We start from the raw sequence: 15,121 nt of genomic DNA, 5'->3' as shown, positions 1-15,121 counted from the left end.
GGGAAGGTGCCGCGCGGGGAAACGTGGCACCGTCTCCAGCCCGCGTCCCCGGCGCTGCCGCACAGCGCGGAGCGACCGCTCGGGGAGCCCGGCCGGGAGGGCTGCACGGCAGCCGCGCACGGGCCCGCGGGGAAAGCCGCCCGGAGCGCCGGCGCCCGCCCGGGGACGGGAAGTGGCGCCCGGCCCGCCCTCGCGGCCCGCGGCCCCGCAGCCCCGCGCCGCCCCCTTTCTCTCGGCCTCTCCCTCGGCCTCCGCCACCCCGGCCGAATTCTTGCATAAATTATGCCAGGCGCGCCTGACGTCAGGTGGCGGCGCGCGGGCCCGGCGCGGCGCGGAGGGAGCCGGCGGCGGGCGCGCGCGGCCCCGCGGCCTCGGGCGCGCGCGGCGTGCCGGGCGCGCGCAGGCGCTGGCGTGCTGGGGCCGCGGCGGCGGCGGCGGCGGCGGCAGCGGTGGCGGCGGCGGCGGCGCGGGGGTTGAGCCGCGGTAGTGCGGACGCGCTCGTGCTCGGGAACTATCGGATTAAACTTGAATCGAGTGAAATTACACAAAGGAGCGCCGCGGAGGAGGCGGCCCGGGGACCCGGAGACCCTGAAACTCGCCAGAGCCCCGTTCGCCCCCGGCCAACTCCGCGCCCGAGGATCCAGCCCCCTGGCCGCGGCCGCCGAGCCAACTCCGGAGCCCGCTCTGCGTTTTGTCCCCCCCTCGGCACCGGGCGGCGGAGGAGCCCGCCCGCCCGCCCCGGTAAGCGCGAGAGTTCGCCGGGCGCCTCCGGGAGGGGCGGCAGCGGCAGGAAATCGCTCCGGGCGGGGGCCGGGGCCGCGCGAGGAGTTGGGAGCGAGGAGTTGGGCGTGTGCGGGGCGAGGGGCGAGGGCGGGCGGGGGCCGGGGCCGGGCGCAGGAGCGCAGCGCCGCCGCCGCGGGGCCCGAACCCGCGCCCCGAGCGCCGCCCGGCGCCCCAACTTTTGCCTGCGTCCGCGGGGCTGGCGGCGGCGGGGGCGCGCGGTCCGGCCGAGGGTCACTTCCTCGCATGTAAATGGCTTTTTGTTGTGCTGCCGGCCGTGGGGGGGGGACGGGGGACAGGAGGGAGCGTGTCTGCGCGCGGGGGAGCGCGAGCGCGTTTCCTCCCGCCGGCGCCGAGCACGAGTTGCCGGCTCCATTCGGAAGAAAAAGGAAGGAGGAAAAGTTGGGCTGCAACTCCAGTGCGAGTGGGCGATGGGCGCGCGGGCGCGGGGCGGCTGAGCGGCGGCGGCTCGGGGACGGCGGCGACCCCCGCCCCCCGCCCGGGACCGACCACGCCGCGCTCGCCGGGAGCGGCGGCCGCACCGGTGCGAACAAAGTGCGTCCCTCCCGGCGGCGGCGGCGCCGGCCCGCGCGGGGACGGCCACCGGGCGAGGTGGGTCGGCGGCGGGGAAAGTGCGCGGGGCGCCGCGTGGGGCGGGGGCGGCGCGAACACGCGGCTCGGGGGGCGTCCCGAGCCCGGCCCGTGCCGCCCGCGGGCGCGGAGTTGCGAGCCCGGAGCCGGGGGGCTCCCGGGGCTCCCCAAGTTCGCGAGGAGGAGAAGAAAGGGAGCGGGGCTGGGGCGGGCGCGGGGCGGCGCGGCGAGGAGGGGACCCCACCTTGCCGAGCTGGCCGGGCCAACGGCGGCGGCGGCGGCTGCATAATAGCGACTTTAAGCCCCCGGAGGCAACTCGGCTCCCCCACCCCTGAGCCTCCGGGGGTCAGCGCCCGCGGGGGGGGGGGTCACTAGGTGGCCCCCGAGGTGGCTCGGGTGCCTCTGCCCCCGCAGAGATCCGCGGCTCGGAGCGTGAATGGTCGAGGTGGCTGGAGGCCAAGCGGTCAGCGGGGAGAGGAAGGAGGGCGGCGGGGGACGCGTTGTTTGTTTGGTCGGCACCGGGGACGGGGCTCGCCGGGGGTGCAGGGGCGCGGGCACCCGGTGGGCTGCCGTGCGGGGCGGCCGCGTCGGCGCGGGGCGAGCGCCGCCCGGGGGAGGGGGGAGGGCGGCGATCCCGGGCGCGGGGGTGGAGGGGGGGGAGGTCGGGAGGCTCCGGGGAAGGAGCCGCCGGCCCCGAGCAGCCATCATTACCGAGCCGCCTTTCTCCGGATGGCTGCGCCTCGAGGAGCCCCGCGCCGTGGGAGCGCACCCCGAACTCCCGGCCGGCCGCCCGCTTTGTGAGCGCCCCCGGGGAGCGGCCGGGCGGGGAGTGCCTCTGCTACCCGGCGGCCGGTTTTCCCGGAGGTCACTTTTAGAGACTATTCACGCCTCGATTTTAAACTAGTTTTTTTTTCCCCCCTCTTCTGAACAGACAATGGACAAAAGAAAAGTGGCAACCCACATGGAGAGAGTTTCCTTTTGAATTGCTAGAATTAGATACACTATCCAGCTCGCCACTTGCTAAGTATACTTTCTAGTTTCCCATTGTATATTACCTCGCCGTCGATTTAAAGAACTCATCTTGAAATGTGTCCATCCTCTGGGCTTGATTTCTCAGCTATATTAAATGTTTTCATTTATTTCTAAAGGATTATGTGAAGGCCCTGATTTTTATTTTCAGAAAATTGTAATTCACGCTGTCTTTGCAGTGGGCAGCACCTTTCAAAGAGGTGGAGTGTGTGCTCCCCCCCGCCACACACACACACCATCCCCCCAATTCTCTCCCGGTAAGGGGAGGGGGGAGTACTCCCTAAACGTAGTAATCAAATAGTTTAAAAAAAAAAAAAAAAAAGGCAAAACCAAACAAACTTCTCTTTATTTCCTCACAGATCTATTCTGACGATGGCAAAAAATAAATAAAAAATAAAAATCGTAGTGACTGTGATCTTAGCAGCATGGGAACCCGATTTATTCCTGTTAAAATTCCATTTAGGTAGTAGCAACGTATGATCGTATGTAATTCTTATTTCAGAGATAACTCGAGCAGTGATTCTCCGAAGTTGAACCCTCCTCCCAGCCCCCGGAGTGCGACATCTGTCGCGGAGTGTTTTTGTCTTGCTGTTGCACAACAGAAGCCCTCCAGTCTTTACCCTAAAATGGCAGCTTTCATTCGACTGGGGCCCATTCATTGACAATGATAATAAAGAGGCTGAAAGCTAGATGCTTGGGGCACGGAGCAGGACTGGGTTTGCCTTTCTAGGTGCTAGTAAGTGGGAGACATTTTATGTCTTCCAGATTTGCTCAGGAAAAGTTTCTTTTTCCTGAAAAATCTGGACTGTGGAAAAAAGTTACAAATGGAAGTAGAAAGGGACTTGTAGCAAATTTTAGGAACTTAAGTTTTCTTGTTTCACCAAATGGTGAAATTATGACATCCTCCCTTACCCCTTGGTAACCAGATCAAGGGAGGTAATGAATTTTTGTGAGGCTTGTAACAGGTGAATTTCATCACTATAACACCCAAGAATTGTTTTCTAGTACTTTAGACTTCATTATTTATAGTCTGCTGATATTTTCTTTTTTTTTTTTCTCCCTCTGCGCAAGTCAGTAAATTGAAGCTTGGTGAATTCTAGGTTTTTCAGGATTCAAATGAGTTTCTTGGTAAGAAAAGAATAATAATAAAGGGACTAGTATATGAATTTTAAACTCTAATTATATTGGTTTAATCAGTGAAATTATTTTTAAGTCAGTTAAAATAATTGCTTCCTTTTCTATGTCTTAAGATGGAAGTAAGGATAGAGAAGTCATTTATAGGTGATGGTGATAGTTAAAAACTCAAACATTATTTTCCTCTTTCGAGGAAAAAAATAACACTTTTTCTCCAAGTTGAGAATATATAAGTTGAGTTTAAAATAGCAGATCTTGTAACTTGGTTTTAAAACAGTACTTTCATAGATTCTCCTGTACTTGGTCTAGTTGTTAATCATTTTGGCTTACAGGACTATTTCCAAAACTTTTCCAGCAGAGTATTGAGTTAAAATGAATACCATGGGGAGTATGTGTATAAAACTGTATCAAAGAAATGTTACAAGTTTTTCTTCATACAGATGCAGTCAATAATTTATTACCTATAGTATATTTTTTAAGCCATTAGGTCAAAAGAAAAAAACGCATTTTCATCTATGAGAAAATATAGTCAGAGTATTTAGGTATACATGCCATGTAACCCGTGAGAGCAATCTCAGTGCCAAGGTTAGAGTAGGCATTTCAAACCTTGATGGAAAGCATTTTATTCCCTGTGCTTAAGAAAGTTGGCTTGTCATACGGCCACCATTCGTTTGGTTACTTTGGATTCAGCAATCACTAGTGAGTTTTCAGTGTGTAAAAAGACAAATAAAAGGCAATGCTTTCTCAGAGGGTTCACCATTTAGTAGGAGAGAGCCTTTTAAAGGTACACAGATACTCACATTTAACTTTTAAGGTCAACTTTGGAGGTAATAGTTATTCATCTTTTATTATCCATACATGGCCATCTTATAAACATCTAAATAAGGCATCACAAGAATAAAAATGCTTAGTCAGGGCTGAGCATTTCAAAAATGACTGACTTCAAAAAATGACCCTTAAGATTTCAGCTTTGAAATAAAATGATTCCAGTATTCAGATGGTTTGTGATGTAAACAAACTATCACTTGGATAGATCACATAGCTAAATTCACTGGAGGTAGGAAGGGACATTTGGGGATGATGTTAGGAACGTACTGGCCATATGTGATTCTTTAATCGTCTTTTTCATTCACAAGGAAACATTTGTATATCTTTAAAAGGGTATTCTTTTTATGCCTTTTTAGAAACTGAGAATTTTGCGTTGTATCTTACCAGGTTTCTCAAACCATTATGGTTTTAGCAGTCTGGAAGATAAAATTTTCCTTTTTCTCTGGAAAACTTTATTATTCTTAGTTTTTTGTTTTTTGTTTTTTTTTTAAAATCTGATTTTCAAAGATAATGGATGATGTTAAAATATAAAAGAAATTGGGAATAAATGATCACTTAATTTTTCTACCAAAAAAAAAAAAATGACGATGTAGTGATTTAATCTGGGTATTACTCAGATTGGGTTGCAATTATGGCAGAAGCCCATAGCTGATCTTGGTGGTAGTTAAGAGTGGGGAAAGTAATTAAAAACACTACTGCCATTCTTTTATATTTAAATTCTATCAGTATATTAAAACTCTTAAATGAAACCACACCTGTGTGATAAAAATAATAAACAGGAAAGCACAATGATATTGTCAAGTAGAAATTCATCTTGTGATCATTAGTGAATCTTTGGATATTTAGAGCATGAGGACCTTGGAGAGCTAGTCGAACTTTCTCATTTTACAGATTAAGAAACTGAAGCCCAGAGAGATTAATTAAAGGAGCCGCCTCTGGCTGGCCACCCGCTTACTGCCGGGCAGTCTCGGTCACGGTTGTCTTGCTGGCGCCTAGCTGGGTGCTGCTGCAGGGGGATGCTGGGTTGGTCCTTGCTGGATAACAGAGCTGGTTCTAGAAGGGTCTAGCTCTCTTCCTACTTAGATCTGACTCAGAAGCACCTTTTGGCTTAACCCTGTAACCCACGCTACAGTAGCCTTTAAAGGTGTTCCTATATCGTCAATGTTGTGTTTGTCTCTATTGTGTAGTGATTTGGAGGTTTTTGGGGTGTTGGGTGGGGGGAGGTATGATTACGTATCTAGAGAAAGGTACAGAAAAATTATCCCAAGATTTGATTACTGTTTTCCCTTAAGAAGCATGTATTCCTTATCATAATTAGATTCCTATACCTTTTAACTCATGTTAGGTGACTGCAAACATGATTGTGTTTTTCTTAGTGAAGTATTTTTGGAGGATTTTGTCTTGTTTTTACTTCGAAAAGTAAAAACTATCTTGTTAAAAATGAAAATAGCATAGAACAGTAATGAAGAAGGATTACTGGGTAGGAGGAGGCTGACTGGTCCCTTGGCCCGTTTGCTTGTGACCACGTGGAATCAGAGATGCTTGCTGTCTTCCATGGGCCTTTTGGCCTCTCACTACTGCTGTAGGCTGTACTGCGCCAGGCTTGGCTCGAGTGGCTGGTGGCTGGGACTGTGATCGGTTTTCTGTTTCATCTGTTTTCTTGTTCATCGATTGAAGTATTTATTGGGTACCTGTTACCTACAAGGCACTGGGCTGTACCTGAGTTAGGAATATAATACACAAGAAGACATAGGAGACCCATGTGAAAAAGAAATAGAACTGCCGCGGTGTCATAGGTGCTATGTGCTGGATACCGGTAGGAGGGAAGATCACTTGTTAGCTCTTAGGAGTGGCCTCAGCACTGCTGTCCAAGTGGTGGTAGACGAAGGGGGCTCACCTGGAGGGTGGCAGCATGTCTGAGGTCTACGGAGAGCGGCCAGATGACGCCTAAGAGGTAGGCAGAGGCCATCTTGGGTGGGGCTTATGGGATCTGGAATTTGGGATTAGGAAGAAAAAAAAGCAACAGAGCCACTGATGAGCGCAGAGCAGTGCTTGACATGAGCAGGCTTGTGTTCTGCACACCGAATTGGCGGGTGCGGCGCTGGAGGGAGACTCAGGATATTCCCCTGGTGGTGAAGGAGCAGTGGTTTGGACTGGACTGGTGACCGTAGGGAGGGGGAAGCGGAGAGGCGGGAGAACTATTTAGGAGGCTCGCTGGATTGGACGTGAAGGTAGATTTGTTCTCAGGCAGAGGAACGGGTCAGGGAATGTAGGTTTTCTGGTGTGTTCCAGGCGTGGCTGGCTGGCTGGTGATGCTGCTCACTGAGGTGGGGGGCACCTGGTGGGGCCAGGTCTGAGGAGGAAGTTCATGGGTTCTCATAGCGTGTGACTGAGGTGGCCAATAATGGACCATGAAACCGCCGTCTCAGCCTTCTTTCCATTGCTAGCGGCATTCTAAAACTTTCCAAAGCAGTCTGCTAGCTTCCCCCCAAAGATGGAGGTACACGGTGAGCCCACCAGGAGACCTGACAGAGAAGGGGAACTTTGTTACTTGCCTCCTGTATGGCACTCTGCTTGTTCCTTGTTGAAAAGGACTTTGCTTATTCAGAGAGGAGAACCCTCCAGTAAGCAGACTTTGCCGCATTTTGTTCTTCTGTCTCCACATTCCGGTGGCTGCTTTGTGTTGCTAGTTATGTCTTGGGATGAGGTCCTTGGTCTCCCAGCAGTAGCTGGTGGGTCTCATAGTTAGCTCTGGTTGAATTTTAGGAGCTGGTTGCAGCCACACATGGGTGTGGTAGAAATGAATACATTGCTCAGATAATTGTGGAGGGAAATACCATCCTTGGTCTGAACCCTTAACCTGCTCTGGGTGGGGAAGGAAGGAGTATACATAAACTAGTTTAATGTATCTTAAAAGTCACTTTGCTCAATTATTATAAAAAGTTGTTGTTCAGTCTCTCAATTGTGTCTAAGTCTTCGCGATCCTGTGGACTGCAGCTTGCCGGGCTTCCCTGTTCTTTAGCGTTTCCCGGAGTTTGCTCAAACTAGCATGATTGGTAGCAAGTGAGAAGGCCATTTCCTTCTCCAGGGGATCTTCCCAACCCAGGGATTGATACTGGGCCTCCTGCATTACAGGCAGATTCTTTACCATCTGAGCCACCAGGAAAGAGGTACTAATTAATAAATCCAGACATGTTTTGAAGTTTCTGGGAAAAAGTATGAAAAGCCTGAACATTTATCTTGAAACAGTTTTTTTATTTTTTTTTTGAGGGGATTGTTTGTATTTTATATGTGTGTGTGCACACCAGTTTATAGAGTAGTGATATTGTTGTTTAGTCTCTTAAGTTGTGTCTGACTCTTTTGTGACCCCATGGACTGTAGCCCACCAGGCTCCTCTGTCCATGGGATTTTCCAGGCAAGAATACTGGAGTGGATTGCCATTCTCTTCTCCAGGGGATCTTCCTGACCAGGGATCAAACCCGAGTCTCCTGCAAGTCCAGTGTCACCCGTTTATTTCTGTTACAGGTCCAGCTTTGGTCTTGATGTGGAAAGAGGTCCTTCCTGGGCCTCGTTGTCTTTGGTTGGGGTTCATTTCAAAGATGCTCTGCCTGACGCTGGTCCTCACAAGCCTTTTGGTACCATTGTGACTCCATCCCAGCTTCACCAGGGCCCGCCCCGCCTCCTCTGGGGTGGGCATGATTGTCCTTTGCAGGATTTTCAGGGGCTTGCCTTAGCTGTAGGGGCTGCTCCATCTGCAGGTTTTGCTCTCTCCTCTAGCAGTCTTTAGGGATTGTTAGGATACGTTTAAACTTCAGGGGCAGTAATGTTCCCACGTGGTGAAATAATATAGAAATGCTGGGCATGCTGACTTCAGGTAGACTTGGCTGGCGACCCTACAACAGTTTTTATTTCTAACCCTAGTTCTTCCCCTGGTTAGTTTCAAACATTTCAAAAAACCTTTAAAAATACATTGTCTGGCTTGTTCCCATCAATGGTATATTGGTTTAAGAAACTGTTGGCCTTTCTAGAGGTGCATCCGTGACACTGAATGTAGGGTTGTGCCATGTGGCCTCCAGTGGAGGAATAAAGGGGACGTTATTCCCCACTCCCAACCCCCACCCCAGCTTTAGCCTGTCTGTCCTCAGCATGGGGCGGGCAGAGAGCTGCAGCCACTGCACGGGGCCTGGGCAGCCACACCAAGCCTTTGTGCAGGGAAAGGCAGGGAGATAACATGTGTGCAGTTCTGACATGTCAGGGACTCTCCCTGGGATCCTCCACTCACACGTCAGAGATCTCTACACCGTATTTGTGGTTCATCTGATAAAACGGTACATGGTTCCTCAGTAATTAATTTTCCCCTCGTTCTTTGGCAAGTTAGAGACTGCTTTAAATGATTAAAGAGTCCACTTTGTTCTCTTTTTGTCCTTCTGAAAGAAGCCATAAACACTTCAGAGTTGGTCCTCTTGATATTTAAAACATAATTAGCAAAAGTACATATTATTTTAACACACGTAAAAAGAATGATCCTCTCTACCATGATTCTAAGCCAGCAAGTAGCAAGAAGCTTCTTACAGAATTACAAGCCTCCCTTGTTTTCCAAGCCAGGCCTGTCCTGGCACTAGGTGAAGAATAAAATCAATGGGAACACAGGTGTGCAATCAGCGTATGCCTTAGTTGTGATGTATTTTAAAGCCTGTGGGTCTAGAAATTACTTTATTTATGGATAGGACTAATAATGGATTGTAACTGTTAAGCCTGGATCTTCAAGGTGAACTTTTCTGTTTTAAACATCTCTCTCACTGTGTTTTATGTTCTTGTATTCTTGACCTTGTTTGTGCTTGGGATTTTGCTTTGGCCAATTGCAGGTGTATTGATCTTGTCAGAAAAATCATGCAGACTCATCTGGAGAATGTAAAAATTTTGATTAAATTAGGAAACTGTCTATTTTCTCTGTTAGCTGTGTGATCAACTGAAATAGTGCAGAAATAACCCAGCAGCATTAAAGATATCATTAATCACCATAACAACTAACTAGCAGTTGATTTTTGAGCATTTCCAATCACGTAGGGCTTCCCCGGTGGCACAGTGGTAAAGAATCCTCCTGCCAATGCAGGAGACATGAATTCGACTCCTGGATCAAGAAGATCCGCTGGAGGAGCAAGTGGCAACCCACTCCAGTACTCTTGCCTGGGAAATCCCCAGACGGAGAAGCCTGGTGGGCTGTAGTCCATGGGGTCACAGAGTTGGATGCGACTGAACGTGCATGTCAGATAGGCATTTGCTAAGTGTTTTGGTTACTCATTAGAACAACTCTAGGACAGGGGTCCCCAACCCCTCTGGTCCTTGGCTTGTTAGGATCCGGGCCACATAGCGGGAAGTGAGTAGTGGGCCAGCCAGCAAAGCTTAACATGTTGCTCTCCATCACCTGCATTGCTGCTGAGCCATCACCCTCACTCTCCGCCCAAGGTCCGTGGAAAAACTATCCTCTATGGAACCAGTCCCTGGTGCCAAAAAGGCTGGGGACCACTGCTCTAGGAAATAGAGTGTTTACTCCCGTTTTACAGATTCAGAGACTTGGACTGAGGGGTTAAAGTGTCCAGGACCACACATAACTCTAGTGCATGCTGGAGGAGGATTTTGTTTTTATATATTTATTTTTATTTGGCCATGCTGGGTCTTCGTCGCAGTACATGGATCTTTGAACCTCATTGCCACACGCGGGATCTTTAGTTACAGCTTGCAAACTCTCAGTTGCAGCATGTGGGATCAAGTTCCCTGACCAGGGGTCGAACCCAGGATCCCTATTTTGGGAGCATGGAGACTTGGCCACTGGACCTCCAGGGAAGTCCCTGGAGGAGGATTTTGAAGTTCACCAGTCTCCAGAATCTGTATTCGTGATCCATCACCAGGTTCGTACCACTGCTGCCTTAATAGGTAAAAGTGCATTAGAAATGCCAGCAACGCCCTGTAATCCTGTGTCTCCTGTCTGCTCAGGCTTTTCCGGTCACATTTGCTCTTTTTGTGCCTGCTGTACTTGGGGTGGGGGGTGGGGGCGGGCGGCGCCGTATGTTAATATCTTGGGATGTCTTGACTCCCAAGATGACTGGGTTCTATGCCTTTCAGCATCATACCCTTCCTGTCCCATGAAGACACCGAGAGGAGTTGTTCTCCAGCAAGTTTTATTCTGTGGTGGCTGAGAACTTGAGTTGTGGCATCAGACAGATCAGCTAAGTGAATCATGAAACTGGGAATAATAATACTCTCCACCAGCCAGGGTTAGGGCGGAAGGTGGCATGAGATGCTTCAGCTTCAGGCACTCAGTATAGCTTATGGCATATTTATTGAGGAGTTACTGGTAGCATTAGCTGACTCTTGGTCATTGAATTTATCAAACCATGTGCCTTGGTTTTATTTTTCACTTAAAAAAGTCCCCATAATCCTGAGTCATGAGAAGCCCACTGTGGAGTCCAGCTGCCTGGTTTGCCTCAGGAGTCGACATCAGATTTCACAGGTGTGTGCCTGTGTCCAGGTACAGAACTAGTTATTGTTCCCCTACACAGAGGGGACTTGGATATCCCAGGTGCTAACGATGCTGCCTTTGAGGGAGCAGTCTCTTCCTAGCCCTGGGGATTCCTTTTGCTGGCTGAGCCTTGGCTGTCTCGCCAGAGAACCAGTCATTTCTTCTTTTCCCCAAACCTGCAGTTCTCCAAAGACAGTGGGGATGTCACCAGTGGTGGGCATATTCCATCGGCTCTGGTGTGGACGAACCTTCCAGTGTAGACCAGAGAGGCACAGGGTGTTCTCAGAATCTGTAACTCTAGATCCTTGAGTCTCTGAACGTTGGAGTTAGCCCTCCCCTGCCTCAGATTCCGTCTCTTGCTTAAGAAGGAGACAAGAAAGGATCTAAACTGAGAGTAGATTTGCGGTGGGGTCTGGGAGAAGAGTAGCCACTGTTAACAGAAAATGAGAAGGTTCCTTGCCTCTGGAAACATGAGGCCCCTGGAGGCGGCTTCCTTGGTATCCCACTGCTGTCAGGACTGGCACGACGGTGGGTGAGGTGGTGCATCGACGGCTTTCGTTTTACTTTATTCCATTTTATTTTCACTTAAAAGTGACTCTTAAGGGAAAATGAAATGGGGCAGAGTGGAAAGAGTTGGCAGACATGGGTGTGTGGAAGTTTCCTGTATTCTTTGGTCCCTACTACAGGGTTGAAAACTTGTAGAAGCCTCTTGAGTCACATGGCCTTTTAAGAGCTCGACCTCCACAGCTACCATCTATGGAGCGTGGGCTTCATGTGAGTTTGCATTTTGCTAACAACCTGTGTACTTACCTGAACTGTTGTCCCCAATGATGGAAGTAGGATTAATCAAAACGGTGAGGTGGGAACAGTAATTGTCATTTTGTAGGTTACAAAATGGAGACTTAGAGAATTAAACATGTATTTGTTTAATACATGGTGCAGTTGGGACTCAAATCAGGACAGGTTCATTTAAGAGCCTGTAGTGTGAACCTCTCTGCAGAAAGTGCTTGGGATGGGTGGTCACAATGGAATGACCTCAGCCTGAGAAGGGCAGGACCAACATCTATCAAGATGAGCACACCTGTGCTTTCGAGGCCCAGCTCCCCGAGCCACACTAAGAGGCCCAGAGCTGCGCATGAATGGCTTATAGTCAGGGGGTTGTCTTTTCCTCCTCACAAGTCATATCTTATCAATTGCGAACACTTTCCACCTAAAAGACACTCACTTATTGTGAGACTCACTAGTATTCCACCCTGTTTTTGTTTATCGGTCCAAAACGTGACCAACCACAGAGTATTCAGCTTGCTACAGAACTGGCTGTTTTTTTCCAGTGTTTATCCAAGATGTATTCATTCACATGGACTTCCCAGGTGGCGCAGTGGTAGAGAACCCACTTGCCAATCCAGGAGATTTTAGAAACACAGGTTCCATCCCTGTGTTGGGACGATCTCCTGGAAGAAGAAATGGCAACTCACTCCAGTATTCTTGCCTGGGAAACTTCATGGACAGAGGAGCCTGGTGGTCCACGTGGTCCATCTGGTCACAAAGAGACATGCATGTGTGCACGCGTGCTAAGTTGCTTCAGTCATTTCTGATTCTTTGCCACCCTGTAGACTGTAGCCCACCAGGCTCCTCTGTCCATGGGATTCTTCAAGCAAGGACAGTGAAGTGGATTACCATGCCCTCGTCTAGGGGATCTTTCTGACCCAGGGATTGAACCCTTATCTCATGTCTCCTGCGTTGGCAGGCAGGTTCTTTACCACAAACCTCCAGTTAAAACTTGGGAAGTTTTACTATTTTTGGTGCACTTAAAAATTCAGTTTTGGGTTTTTTTTTTTTTTAATTGTGTTTTGTTTTATAGAGCTAGGTTTATCACCAGAATTAGCATTTTAAGGTTTCCATTTCCCCCTCTCATTAGAAGACACTTGAACAAAATCCAAGTTGGTATTGGAAGCAGATTTCACGCTCATAAGGAACTTCGTGGCTACTGTGGGCCGGTGAGAGCCATTCTGTTTAGCTGCCGAGGTCTGGCAGGAAAGGAGAACTGTCTGATGTCCGTCAGATGCTTAGTAGGGATGCACCGCTGTGACGCAGTCAGGTAATTTCCCACATGGTTCACCCTGTGGGTGGTGACACAGCTGTGCCTGGATTGCTAGCAGGCACGCATTGTCATCATAGACTAGCTGAGAAATCCGGTGTTTGTCTCCGTGTGAACAGAAGGAGATGTACTGCCTGAAGATCCTCACAGAAGCCTGGCTTTTGCTGATGGCATGGTGACATTGGGGACCGACGGTCAGTCTCTGACTGTATGTAGCTCAGGCTTTTCAGAACTTGAAGAAATGCCCATATCACCGGTGTTATCCTTTACGGATCACTACCACCGTAATAATAACATTAAGAAGAAGAATATCCTCACTGGGCAAACCTGAAAATGACTCGACTACCTGTGCCTTCTCTAAACAAGACGGCTTGAGCCAGCTGTTGAATTTGGAACGTAATCTGATTTGTGTCACCCAGCAGCTCCAGGCTAGGGGTGAGAAAATGGGTCTGTTTATTCAAAGCATTATAGCATTCACTCATATCCTTATGAGATTTTCTTGTGTGTCTCTTAACTCTTCCAATATTCTGTTGTGTGAAAGGAACCCCCGCTTTTCCTTTCCTTACCGTTGTGAGACAGGTGCATAGAAGACTCAGGTCCCTCATTCCCAGGCAGAAAAGCTAACAAAGTACGTGGTGGATTTTAGGGAGGAGGGAGCAGTGGCATGCTGCTCCATCTTGCACCTTCTCAGCAATGTCCTCCCCTCCCTTCTACCCTCCAGGATTCACAGGTACAAGGTGGTTTTGCAGAAATAATATATCCATTGGTCTTTAAGGAAGAGGAGGTGATGAGCGGGACTGAGGTCGCTTTTTCATCTGTTTTCTCCAAGTGACCTGTAGAATGGGTCTGTTCACATGATCTTGAGGCTCTTATATAATTATTTCAAAAGTTCATCTGGTAAAAAGTGACGGGCACAGTAGATATCTATTGGGCCTTAGAATGAACACAGTTACCTGGTGGTATGTGCGTAATTAGTTGCTCAGTCGTGTCCGACTCTTTGCGACTCCTTGGACTGTAGCCTGCCAGGCTTCTCTGTCCATGGGATTTTCCAGGCAAGAATACTAGAGTAGGCTGCCATTTACTTCTCCAGGGGATCTTCGCCACCCAGGGATCAAACCCACATTTCCTGCATTGGCAGGCGGACCCTTTACCACTGAGCCACCTGGAAAGCCCCACAGTCACCTGTGCTGCTTGTTAAAGATGCAGGTTCTGGGAGTCCAGTGATTAGCCCTCTTCACTTTCACTGCCAGGTCTCAGGTTCGATCCCTGGTCAGGGAACTAAGATCCCACAAGCCTTGTGGCATGTTACAGCAACAACAATAACAACAGCAAAATGCAGATTCTTCAACCCTACATTGGTTTTATTCCTGGATTAAAATCTCTATGGGCCATCTAGAATCTGAATTTTTATCTCGGTGCTTTTGAAATACTCTAAAAGGCCTCACGTTTAGACCAGTATGTTAGTTATACAGTGAACGTACCATGGAAATACAGAACAATTCAGAAAAATGGTAGCATATATTTTTACAGTATTTTTTGGAGCTTTGCAGGTAATGTTATTCTCTTATATGTGAGTGAGTGAAATGTAGCTGCTGTGTGGGATTCCAACTATATAAAGGGCAAAGATGGACACATGGTTGAGCTTGGGAGCATAGTCTACCTTAAAGGCAGTAAAAGGGATGGAGAACAACATGTGTTGTGTTTACTCATTAAATTGTATTTTCATTTCTGCCACAGAATAATTAAAAACTTGTTTTATGTGTAGTTCCAGCTTACATGGTATGATTAGTGGGTGGATTTAGGGGACTTCACCAGCGGTCCAGTGGTTATGACTCTGCCTTTCCAATGCAGAGGGGGTTGGGTTCAGTCCCTGGCTGGGGAACTAAGATCCTGCATGTGGCATGGCCAAAAAAAAAAAAATTAAATTAAAAAAGTATTAACAAAAAAAGTGAATGGATTATCACTATTTGGGGGCAGCCCGTTCCAAGATGGTGTTATTTCCAAGAGCAGCTCAGACGTGAACGGTGAGAGTCGGGTGGCAGGTCGTCTGGCGGCTGGACTTGGCAGCGTCCATCTCTGTGGGACCCCGGTACTCCTACGGGAGGTGATGGGAAGCGGCTCCCGGCTTTTTTCTCAGCCCT

The 15,121-nt window shown here is 49.1% G+C and overlaps 1 protein-coding gene across 4 annotated transcripts in view; it reads left to right on the top strand.

Moving 5' to 3' along the window:
* Nucleotides 1-381: 381 nt before the first annotated feature.
* CHD7 (chromodomain helicase DNA binding protein 7) overlaps nt 382-15,121 on the top strand; it is a 190,802-nt gene continuing 176,062 nt past the window's right edge. For 2 of the 4 annotated variants that reach the window (XM_086336878.1, XM_086336875.1), the window contains exon 1: nt 382-741. The gene's annotated coding sequence lies outside the window, so the exon portion shown is untranslated. Of the gene's footprint in view, nt 742-1,140; nt 1,393-15,121 lie in introns of those variants that run through there. The other 2 variants (XM_086336876.1, XM_086336877.1) reach the window with 2 other exon arrangements.

This window comes from Bos grunniens, chromosome 14 (assembly GCF_055505025.1).
Source record: "Bos grunniens cultivar Pamir isolate PY7600 chromosome 14, Bosgru_T2T1.0, whole genome shotgun sequence".
In the NCBI taxonomy this organism is placed as follows: Eukaryota; Metazoa; Chordata; class Mammalia; order Artiodactyla; family Bovidae; genus Bos; species Bos grunniens.
The sequence above is the reverse complement of the archived record's forward strand: the minus strand, read 5'-3'. Positions and strand labels throughout refer to the sequence as shown.